The sequence below is a fragment of the Cetorhinus maximus genome, chromosome 21 (assembly GCF_964194155.1).
Source record: "Cetorhinus maximus chromosome 21, sCetMax3.hap1.1, whole genome shotgun sequence".
Lineage (NCBI taxonomy): Eukaryota > Metazoa > Chordata > Chondrichthyes > Lamniformes > Cetorhinidae > Cetorhinus > Cetorhinus maximus.
The window spans coordinates 11,349,689-11,360,949 of NC_135899.1; the positions used below are offsets into that span (position 1 = coordinate 11,349,689).

General features: G+C 48.7%; 1 long non-coding RNA gene across 1 annotated transcript; it reads right to left on the reverse strand.

The window, feature by feature from the left end:
- Nucleotides 1–380: 380 nt before the first annotated feature.
- LOC144695328 (uncharacterized) lies at nt 381–5,285 on the reverse strand. The gene is made up of 3 exons (XR_013579930.1): nt 5,195–5,285; nt 3,654–3,787; nt 381–648 (listed from the first exon to the last, which is right to left on the reverse strand). It is a non-coding gene; the product is annotated as an uncharacterized LOC144695328 (long non-coding RNA).
- Between the last annotated feature and the right edge of the window lie 5,976 nt (nt 5,286–11,261).

Here is an 11,261-nt window from a genome sequence, read left to right on the forward strand (position 1 = left end):
GATCGAGAGAGCAGCAGCTCACTGCTTGTGAGTGTTGCTTTGTTGGCGGCCATGACTGGGCTACCCCATTTGGAGAGTTGTAATTCAGTGGCCGGGACTTTCCGGCTCCAACTCTCGTGGTTCATGCCAGCAGCGCAATGAAATATTCCACATCTGAAACTCACACCTTTCTGATCATTAAAATTATTGTTTGGAAAAATCAAAGGTTAGCAATATGTGATTTCTGGATACTCACTCCCACAATGTGCTGGGGTGCAAAGCCACACAATATTATAAACCATTTTGCTGGTTGACTTATTCATCACGTTAGTTCTATGTTCACAGTTTGTCAAGATCATTTCACTAGCTAGTCATTTAACTTTGCATTACACTTACCTCATTGGTCATTTCAGCTCCAGTATTACTTTGTTGAGTCTCAGATACATGGTTAAGGAAGGAATGTAATTCTTCCATCGTGTTAAACTCTATTTTTGCCCCTTCTTCAGCTTTGTTTTCCAGTGTCTTCATAAATAGTTCATCTGCTTTATTTCTACGCATGTAACTATATTCATAGTTGGAATAACATATTTTCATGTCCTTGTAATGATGAAAGAGGTGGAGGAGTAGCAGTATGAGAAGGAATATGGAAATTAAACAGGCACCAATTAACTGTTAAAGAATGGGTGAAGAGATAAGAAGATCATTTTAACATCAAGTCTTTATCAGAACTCTTCCATTCTATACATTTACTAGTCTGTGTCACAGCAAGAGGTTCAGATCTGGAATGCACTACCTGGAGTGTGGTGGAGGCAGGTTCAAACGAGGCATTCAAGAGGACATTAGATGATTATTTGAATAGAAACAATGTGCAGGGTTACGGGGAAAAGGCAGGGCAATGGCACTAGGCCATAATGCTCATTTGGAGAGCCGGTGCAGACATGATGGGCTGAATGGCCTCTTTCTGCACCAATAAAATTCTGTGTTTTGAGGAGCGACTTCCTGCATGAAAGGCAAGCTTATAGGTTCGAAAAATGTTGATCTTGAGGGACTGAGAATAGAACTTTAGAAAATGTGCAACAATATTAGCAAAAAACAATGCAGAACAATAACAGGAAACATTTAAAATGATGTTCAACAGTGTGCAGGAAATTCCCCTAAAACAAGAGAGCAAACTAAACACCAGTGGGACTCCTTGGATGAATAGAGACATAAGGGAAAAATTGAGGGTTAGGAAAGAGGCAAACATTAACTAGACAGAGAGCAGAGGAGAGCTATCTGAAGAGATTAGGAGAGAAGTTGAAAAATAAATGTTGCATAGAACACTTTGCTGAGTCCATCAGGAAGGATCCGGGCATAAGAGGAGTGATGATCACAGGCAGTGGAGGCACTCAGGTCAAAGCCTCCCTGTACATGGACGATATCACCATCATCTGCTCGGATCTACTGTCGGTGTGCAGACTGATCGGCATCTGCAACCAGTTTGAACTGACCTCAGGAGCCAAGGTAACTTGTGGCAAGAACGAGGTCATGCTCTTTGGGAACTGGGTATCTGATCCTTTATCCCCTACACCATCAGGTCAGACTGCCTGAAAGTCCTGGGGATATGGTTCGGAGGGACCAGAGCATGTATTAAAAACTGGAAGGAGCGAGTGGCTACAGTGAAAAGAAAACTGGGCATGTGGGAGGGACGCTCCCTCTCCATTGCAGGTAAGAGCCTGGCCATCAGGTGTGAGGCACTCTTGGTGTTGCTGTACATGGTGCAGGTCTGGCACATTCCTGACTCCTGCACTGTGGTGATCAACCAAGCTACCTTCTGCTTTATCTGCATGTGTATGCATATCAGGAAAGGATTAATAGGTTGGGTATCTTTTTGTTTGAGAAAAGAAAGCTGAGGGCTGACTTTATAAAGATATTTAAAATTATGAGAGGTTCTGGTAGAGTGGATACAGAGAGAATTATTCCTTTAGTTGGGGAGAAGATAACCAGAGGTCATCAATATCAAATAGTCACCAAGAAATCCAATGGGAAATTCAGAAGAAACTTCTTTACTTAAAGAGTTGTGAGAATGTGGAAGTAAAGTGAATAGTATGGATGTATTTCAGGGGAAGCTAGACAGGCATTTGAGAGAGAAGGGAATAGAGGGTTACCACATTAGATTCAGATGAAAAAGATGGGAGGAAGCTCCAGTGAAGCATAAACACCAGTATGGACTGGTTGGGCCGAATGGCCTGTTTCTGTGCCATATATCCTAAGTAATCTTGTGTAATCCTGTTTATTCTGCATTGGATGCTCTATGACCTACCATAAAATTTGCACTCATATAGACCTTTATCACAACTCCCAAGATACCACAAATTGTTTCAATCCAATCAGCACCTCTGAAATGCAGTTGTTGTTCAAGTATTTTTTCATACACAGCAATGTGTTATTCCAATTCCATTTCACTGTCTGGTTACTCCCTCAGACTCAATTTAATGTTATGCAAACTCTATGCCCTGGTTAATTATTTATATCTCACACCTCCAAGTGTTCCACTTTCTCATCTGAAATATTATCCATCTCTTTCCCTCTCTCATTCTCACTGCCTCTGAAACTCACATTCATGTCTCTGTCACCTCCAGCCACAATTTTTCTTCATCGCTGATCTCCTCAGACCAAAAAAATCTCCTGATCAATAATTGCCACCCATGCCCCCTCTTGCATTGACTCCCATTCTCTAACGTCCCTTCTCTGTGCTGACCTCCACCCTCTCTCCAGGCACCAATTTCAAAATTCTTGCTTCAAATGCCTGTATTGCCGTCAACAACTCAGAACTTCCGATCTCCAGGGTTTGTACTTGGGAAGTACCCCAGAAGATGTGCTGGGGGCTCCCAGAAGTCCCACTCAAGGATCACACGGCAATTGCCCCCGGGAATTTCAAGCTTCCAATGGGCAATTACTCTGCTCTGGGAACCACTGCGACTCCGATTTAAATTGGAGACTTTCGATAGTACTGACTGTCTTTGCTGAACAGTTACCCAGGAAAAGTTAAAAGGATTAAGCCCATTTCTAACTCCTGGTAACTATGGCACTGACCATACGCCTCACCCCTGCCCCTAATACCTCACTGAAACCCGCGACTACTGCCCCACGCTCATCCAACAACCCCCAACCACCCTCCCACCCTCCTGATACCCCAAGCACTCTCCCCACCAACTATACCCCAACCACCCACCCACCCTCCTGATACCCCGAGCACTCTCCCCCCCAACTATACCTGAACCACCCACCCACCCTCCTGATACCCCGAGCACTCTCCCCACCAACTATACCCCAACCACCCACCCGCCCTCCTGATACCCCGAGCACTCTCCCCACCAACTACAACCCCAACCACCCGCCCCCCCCCCCCACCCCCGGTTGACCCCCAACCCCGCGACCATCTCCCGGACTAGCCCCCGGTTCCCCACCCGCCCCCGACCACCTTTGCCCTACACTAGAGCCATTCCAGGTCTCTTGATCCCCTGATGACCGACAGTATCTGCAGGATACCCTGATACCCCAGTAGGGCCTGATCTCCAATTGTGAAACGATTGAGGTGCTTTTCTCCGTTACCGATGCTGTGGAAATGGAAGTTGCTGTTTTTATATTTTTCATATCAGTTACTCTTTAGAACATTTAAAGACATGACTCACCCGCGATGTATCACAATAATGTTGTTGTCCAGATAAAACATTAGCGGGAGTTCCATCGCAACTGAATTCAGCGCATGTTTTATTCGATGCCTTGTCATCTTTCATTATCCTAGCACAGGTATAGTAATCACCGTCTAAAAACAATATGCTGATCCAAATTACTGGAGGAGTCAATACTTTAAACAATAAAATTAATACCATATAAATGACATAACGACATTGTTTGTCATTCCAATTGTTTCCTGATCCCGCTCCTGCCTTCGCTCCTGATCGCGCTCCTGGCTCCGCCCCTGATCCCGCTCCTGGCTCCGCTCCTGATCCCGCTCCTGCCTCCGCCCCTGATCCCGCTCCTGCCTCCGCTCCTGATCCCGCTCCTGCCTCCGCTCCTGATCCCGCTCCTGCCTTCGCTCCTGATCCCGCTCCTGCCTCCGCTCCTGATCCCGCTCCTGCCTCCGCTCCTGATCCCGCTCCTGCCTCCGCTCCTGGCTCCGCTCCTGATCCCCCTCCTGGCTCCGCCCCTGATCCCGCTCCTGCCTCCGCCCCTGATCCCGCTCCTGCCTCCGCTCCTGATCCCGCTCCTGCCTCCGCTCCTGATCCCGCTCCTGCCTCCGCTCCTGGCTCCGCTCCTGATCCCGCTCCTGCCTTCGCTCCTGATCGCGCTCCTGATCCCGCTCCTGGCTCCGCCCCTGATCCCGCTCCTGGCTCCGCCCCTGATCCCGCTCCTGCCTCCGCTCCTGATCCCGCTCCTGCCTCCGCCCCTGATCCCGCTCCTGCCTCCGCTCCTGATCCCGCTCCTGCCTCCGCTCCTGATCCCGCTCCTGCCTCCGCTCCTGATCCCGCTCCTGCCTCCGCTCCTGATCCCGCTCCTGCCTCCGCTCCTGATCCCGCTCCTGCCTCCGCTCCTGGCTCCGCTCCTGATCCCCCTCCTGGCTCCGCCCCTGATCCCGCTCCTGGCTCCGCTCCTATTCGCGCTCCTGGCTCCGCTCCTGATCCCGCTCCTGGCTCCGCTCCTGATCGCGCTCCTGGCTCCGCTCCTGATCGCGCTCCTGGCTCCGCTCCTATTCGCGCTCCTGGCTCCGCTCCTGATCCCGCTCCTGCCTCCGCCCCTGATCCCGCTCCTGCCTCCGCTCCTGATCGCGCTCCTGGCTCCGCCCCTGATCCCGCTCCTGCCTCCGCTCCTGCCTTCGCTCCTGGCTCCGCCCCTGATCCCGCTCCTGCCTCCGCTCCTGATCCCGCTCCTGCCTCCGCTCCTGGGGCCGGTTGTTTTGCTCTGTTCCAAAGCATCTTAAGATATCGAAATACTCCACAGTGCAGCTGTGAGCTGGCCAGCAGCAATATAAGTGAAGGGGAAATGAAAAAGAAGAGGGTATAGACAAGATTCGATCCCTTAGCACATGGACATGAGATCCTTTTCTGAAGGAGGTCTTCCAATCCAAAAAGGATCAGAAACAATACAGTACTCCGAATGATTGTGAATGAGTTACTGCTGAATAAGAACTTTGTTATGTGATTGAATAGTTCCATATTCAATTTCATTGTACCGGTTATCCGCACCACACAACTAACTCCGGCATTCACAGCAACTGAAGTTGACAGTCAATCATCGGGGAGTTTATGGTAACATCTGCGAAGCTCCGCCCAGGAGTTCTTGAAGTTGCTCAAAAATATACACACGTCTATAGTTCGATTGCATTTGCCCTAATTTAAATTAAATGCAAGACCAGAAGCGGAAAGTGTCACCGATTGCACAATATGCGGGGCAGCTTTCATTTTAACTCCTTCATATCCAAAGATTTGATATTCAGTCCATGGGAGATTCTCTGATCTAACAATTTTCAACATCGCCGTTGTTCATAGTTTGAAAGAAAGAACTTGCATGAAGACAGCTCCGTTCAGAATGTCCCAAAGGGCTTCAATATGAGGCACTGTGCAGGAACAGCCAATTTTGATTCTATCAACAGCAATGAGATGAATGACATTTTGAGGGAGAGTGTTGGTCAGGACACTGGCAGTTTGGACATTGGAAAATTCACCGATTCCCATATCTCTAGACCTGAACATACAGCATAAAGTCCGAGATAAGACTGACAACAGCTGTCTATAGACAGTGCTAGGTTTAACAGAGTGTTCATCTCTCAAAATATGACCACTGATAACTGTTTAATTGCCTTTGTCCTTTTTAGATGGTGGAGGTCATGGGTTTGGAAGGTGCTGCAGTGCATCTTGTAGGCGGTAGACACTGCTGCCCACTGTGCGTCGGTGGTGGAGAGATTGTTAGGGTGGCTAGTTGGAATGAATCAGAGAATCACAGAATTTTAATGGCACATAGTGTCTGGACCGGCTCTCCAAATGAGCATTATGACCTAGTGCCATTGCCCTGCCTTTTCCCCATACCCCATATGACAACCATAGAAATAATTCCCCCTTATTGTTTAAATAGGGATGATGTATTTCATGGTTTCCCATTCTTTATTTAATGCCATATTTAGTTTTTATATAAAAATGATCTGTTCCTCCTCATTCCACATCGGTAGAGATTCACCCATTTTCAGAACCAGATGGTTTAAGAACTCTCCGTCAATTAAAATGGGCTGAAATCTGGGTGGAGTCCCTTTGTGCCTGTCCTAGTCTGAATTTTCCTCTGCTCACAGTGGCCACAATCCAATATTCCCAAGAAGAGGAAAATCTGCTGTAATGAAAAAAACTCCCCAGTGTGAAGTACAGCGTCATGGGAGTGTCCCATCACTTTCTAGCTTTCCCTTGTTCCAGGTATTTGGCACTGCTACTGGGGGTATGACGAGCTGAACAAAGAAGGATCTATCATCACGACTGTTGGCCTCACTGCAGATATCGCGGTCCATGGACAAGTCAAGGAGATCTGGCTGGCTGTCTGTGAGCGTCTCTCGGAAGCTGTGTGTTTGTGTGTGTGTGTGTGTCACTCACAGGCACACAGCAGTCACTCTACACTGTGAGTAGCCTGCAGCCCCTGCACTGTGGAAATGAGGTGTAAGCAGGCGGGGGGGGGGGGGGGGGGGAGGTGGTGGGTACTTGGTGGAGGGAGGTGAGCGTAGTGGGTGGTGTTACTCATTGACCCTACATCAGAGCAATTCGGAAGGAACTCCCATGGAAATCACAGAATGGTTAGAGCGCAGAAGGGGCCTTTCAGTCCATCGTGTCTGTGCTAGCTCTCTGAAGGGGCAATTTGCCTCATGTCATTCCCCACCTTCTGCCTGTAGCCCTGCACATTCTTCCTTTTCAGTTAATAATCTGATTTCTTCCTGGGTGCTTCGATTTAATCTGCCTCCACCACACACACCATCAGTGCATTCCAGATCCTTACCACTCGCAGCGTGAAAATATTTTTCCTCATGTCGCCATTGCTTCTTTTGCCAGTTACCTTAAATCTGTGCCCTCTAGTTCCCGATCATCCACCTATGGAAACAGATTCTCCCTATCTACTGTCTAGACCCCACATAACTTTGAATACCTCAATCAAATTCCTCTCATTACAGCCTTGGTTCAAACAGGGGCAAAAGAGCTGAACTCCCAAGGTGAGGTGAGAGTGACTGCCCTTGACACCATGGCCGCATTTGATTGAGTGTGGCATCAAGGAGCCCCAGAAAAACTGGAGTCAATGGGAATCAGGGGGAAAACTCTCAGCTGGTTGGATTCATACCTAACACAAAGGAAGGTGCTTGTGGTTGTTGGAGGTCAGTCATCTCAGCTCCAGGACACCATTGCTGGAGTTCCTCAGGGTAGAGTCCTCGGCCCAACCATCTTCAGCTGCTTCATCAATGACCTTCCTTCCATCATAAGGACAGAAGTGGGGATGTTCGCTGATGATTGTGCAATGTTCAGCACCATTCGTGACTCCTCAGATACTGAAGCAGTCCATGTCCAAATGCTGCAAGATCCTACCTCCCCCTAAACCATGACCCCACCACTGAACATCGAGCCATTGTTTCTAGGACTGTCACTGACCTCATCTTCTCTGGAGATCTTCCTTCCACAGCTTCCAACCACATAGTCTCCCAACCTTGGACGGCCCGCTTCTACCTCCTACCCAAAATCCACAAACAGTACTGTCCTGGCAGACCGATCTTGTCAGCCTGTTCCTGCCCCACGGAACTCATTTCTCGCTACCTTGACTTCATTCTCTTTCCCCTTGTCCAGTCTCTTCCCACCTACATCCATGATTCCTCTGACACCCTTCATCATATCAACAATTTCCAGTTCCCTGGCCCCAACCGCTTCCTCTTCACCATGGACGTCCAATCCCCCTACACCTCCATCCCCCACCGGGATGGTCTGAGGGCTCTCCGCTTCTTCCTCGAACAGAGCCCCGAACAATCCCCATCCACCACTGCTCTCCTCCATCTGGCTGAACTTGTTCTCACACTGAACAATTTCTCCTTAAACTCCTCTCACTTCCTCCAAATAAAAGGTGTGACTATGGGCACCTGCATGGGCCCCAGTTATGCCTGTCTCTTTATAGGGTATGTGGAACACTCCTTGTTCCAGTCCTACTCCGGCCCCCTCCCACAAACTCTTTCTCCAGTACATCGATGATTGCTTCGGTGCTGCTTCATGCTCTCATCTGGACTTGGAAAAATTTATTAATTTTGCTTCCAATTTCCACTTCTCCAGCATTTTCACATGGTTCATCTCTGACACTTCCCTTCCCTTCCTTGACCTCTCTGTCTCAATTTCTGGTGATAGACTGTCCACCAATATTCATTACAAGCCTACCGACTCCCACAGCTACCTTGACTACAGCTTCTCACACCTGCTTCCTGTAAGGACTCCATCCCATTCTCTCAGTTCCTTCGCCTCCCTTGCATCTGTTCTGATGGTGCCACTTTCAAAAACAGTTCCTCTGACATGTCTTCCTTCTTCCTTAACTGAGGTTTTCAACCCACGGTGGTTGACAGGGACCTCAACTGTGTCCGGCCCATCTCCCGCGCGTCTGCCCTCACACCTTCCTCTCCCTCCCAGAACCATGATAGGGTCCCCCTTGTCCTCACTTATCACCCCACCAGCCTCCTCATTCAAAGGATCATCCTCCGACATTTCCACCAACTCCAGCATGATGCCATCACCAAACACATCCTCCCTTCACCTCCCCTGGCGGCATTCCACAGGGATCGTTCCCTCTGGGACACCCTGGTCCACTCCTCCATTACCCCCTACACCTCAACCCCCTCCCATGGCACCTTCCCATGCAACCGCAGGAGGTGCAACACCTGCCCCTTTACTTCCCCCCTCCTCACTGTCCAAGGGCCCAAACACTCCTTTCAAGTGAAGCAGCATTTCACTTGCACTTCCCTCAATTTAGTCTACTGCATTCGCTGCTCCCAATGCGGTTTCCTCTACATTCAAGAGACCAAACGCAGACTGGGTGACCGCTTTGTGGAACACCTTCGGTCTGTCCGCAAGTATGACCCAGACCTCCCTGTTGCTTGCCATTTCAACACTCCACCCTGCTCTCATGCCCACATGTCTGTCCTTGGCCTGCTGCAATGTTCCAGTGAAGCTCAACGCAAACTGGAGGAACCGCACCTCATCTTCTGACTAGGCACTTTACAGCCTTCCGGACTGAATATTGAGTTCAACAGCTTTAGACCATGAACTCTCTCCTCCATCCCCACCTCCTTTCTGATCCCCCTTTCTCCAATAATTTATATATATTTTTCTTTTCCCACCTATTGCCATTATTTTGAAATGTATTTCCATCCATTGTTTTATCTCTACTTTTTAGCCTATTTCGATCCCTTCCCCCAACCCCACCCCCACTAGGGCTATCTGTACATTGCTCGTCCTACTTTCTACCCTTAATGTCACCATTAGCACATTTCTTAGATAATATCACCACCATCAACACCTCTTTGTCCTTTTGTCTATGACATCTTTTGGCAATCTCCACCTATCACTGGCCCTCTATCCACCTCTAACTGTCCCACCCCCCCCTTAAACCAGCTTATATTTCACCTCTTTTATATTTTTCCTTAGTTCTGTTAAAGAGTCATACGGGCACAAAACATTAACTGTATTCCTCTCCACAGATGCTGTCAGACCTGCTGAGTTTTTCCTGGTATTTTTGTTTGTGTTTTACCTGGACAATATCCAGGCTTGGGTTGACAAGTGGCAAGTAACATTCACGCCACACAAGTGCCAGGCAATGACCATCTCCAACAAGAGAGAATCCAACCATCACCTCTTGATGTTCAATGGCATTACTATCACTGAATCCCCCACTATCAACATCCTGGGGGTTACCATTGACCAGAAACTGAACTGGACTAGCCATATAAATACTGTGGCTACAAGAGCAGGTCAGAAGCTAAGAATCATGTGATGAGTAACTCACCTTCTGACTCCCCAAAGCCTGTCCACCATCTACAAGGCACAAGTCAAGAGTGTGATGGAATACTTCCCACTTGCTGGGATGAGTGCAGCTCCAACAACACTCAAGAAACTTGACACCCTCCAGGGCAAAGCAGCTTTCTTGATTGGCATCACATCCACAAACGCTCACTCCCTCCACCACCGACGCACAGTAGCAGCAGTGTGTGCCGCCTACAAGATGCACTGCAGGAATTTACCAAGGCTCCTTCGACAGCAGCTTCCAAACCCACGACCACTACCACCTAGAAGGAAAAGGGCAGCAGGTAGATGGGAACACCACCACCTGGAAGTTCCCCTCCAAGTCACACACCATCCTGACTTGGAAATACATCGCCGTTCCTCCACTGTCGCTGGGTCAAAGTCCTGGAACTCCCTCCCTAACAGCACTGTGGGTGTACCTACGCCACATGGACCGCAGCAGTTCACGAAGGCAGCTCACCACCACCTTCTCGACGTATCTAGGGATGGGCAATAAATACTGGCCCAGCCAACAAAGCCCATATCTCTTGAATGAATAAAAACAAGCCTTCTCTTCTCCAGGGAAAATAGTCTCAACTTCTCCAATCAATGCATGTAACTGAAGTTTCTCATCCTGGGAATCATTGTCGTGAATCTTTTCTGCACCTTCTCTCATGCCTTCACTTTCTTCCTGAAGTATGTACTGGATTGTTCAACCTGCTAAAGAACAGGGGTTGTGTCTGAAAGTGTAATCTTCCTGTTGACAGTGATCATCCTGGCTGTCTTGGAGGTTATAATCCTGCTGTTACTGATCTTCCATCACCAACGAAGCCAGCAAGTAGCTGTGACCTCTTGTTTGCAACTTGTGCCCACTTGCTCAAATGTGCCCAGCATGACCAGCTTACTGGCAAACCTCTGGTACTGGGTAATGTTTGCTACTGTCCAGTTCCTGGTGCCAACCTGTAAATGCTTGTTGGATGGGCCTAGAAAACCCATGAGACACCCAAGGGCGGGTTTACACTGAAAGACACCATGCTGTGGCACAGGACCCCCAAACGACAGGGGGGCCCCCAAATGAGTGAGTTTCAAAACACTCCTCCCTGTTAATTTTCAGGACCAAACAGAACTTCCTCCTCCTGAACCTGACCATGAAATATTGGCAAAAGAACGCAAGGTCTCTGAGCGTCAAATTAAACGGAAATTCCAGGCTTTCCAGCGCAGCCACGGCTGATTGACAGCTCCGCT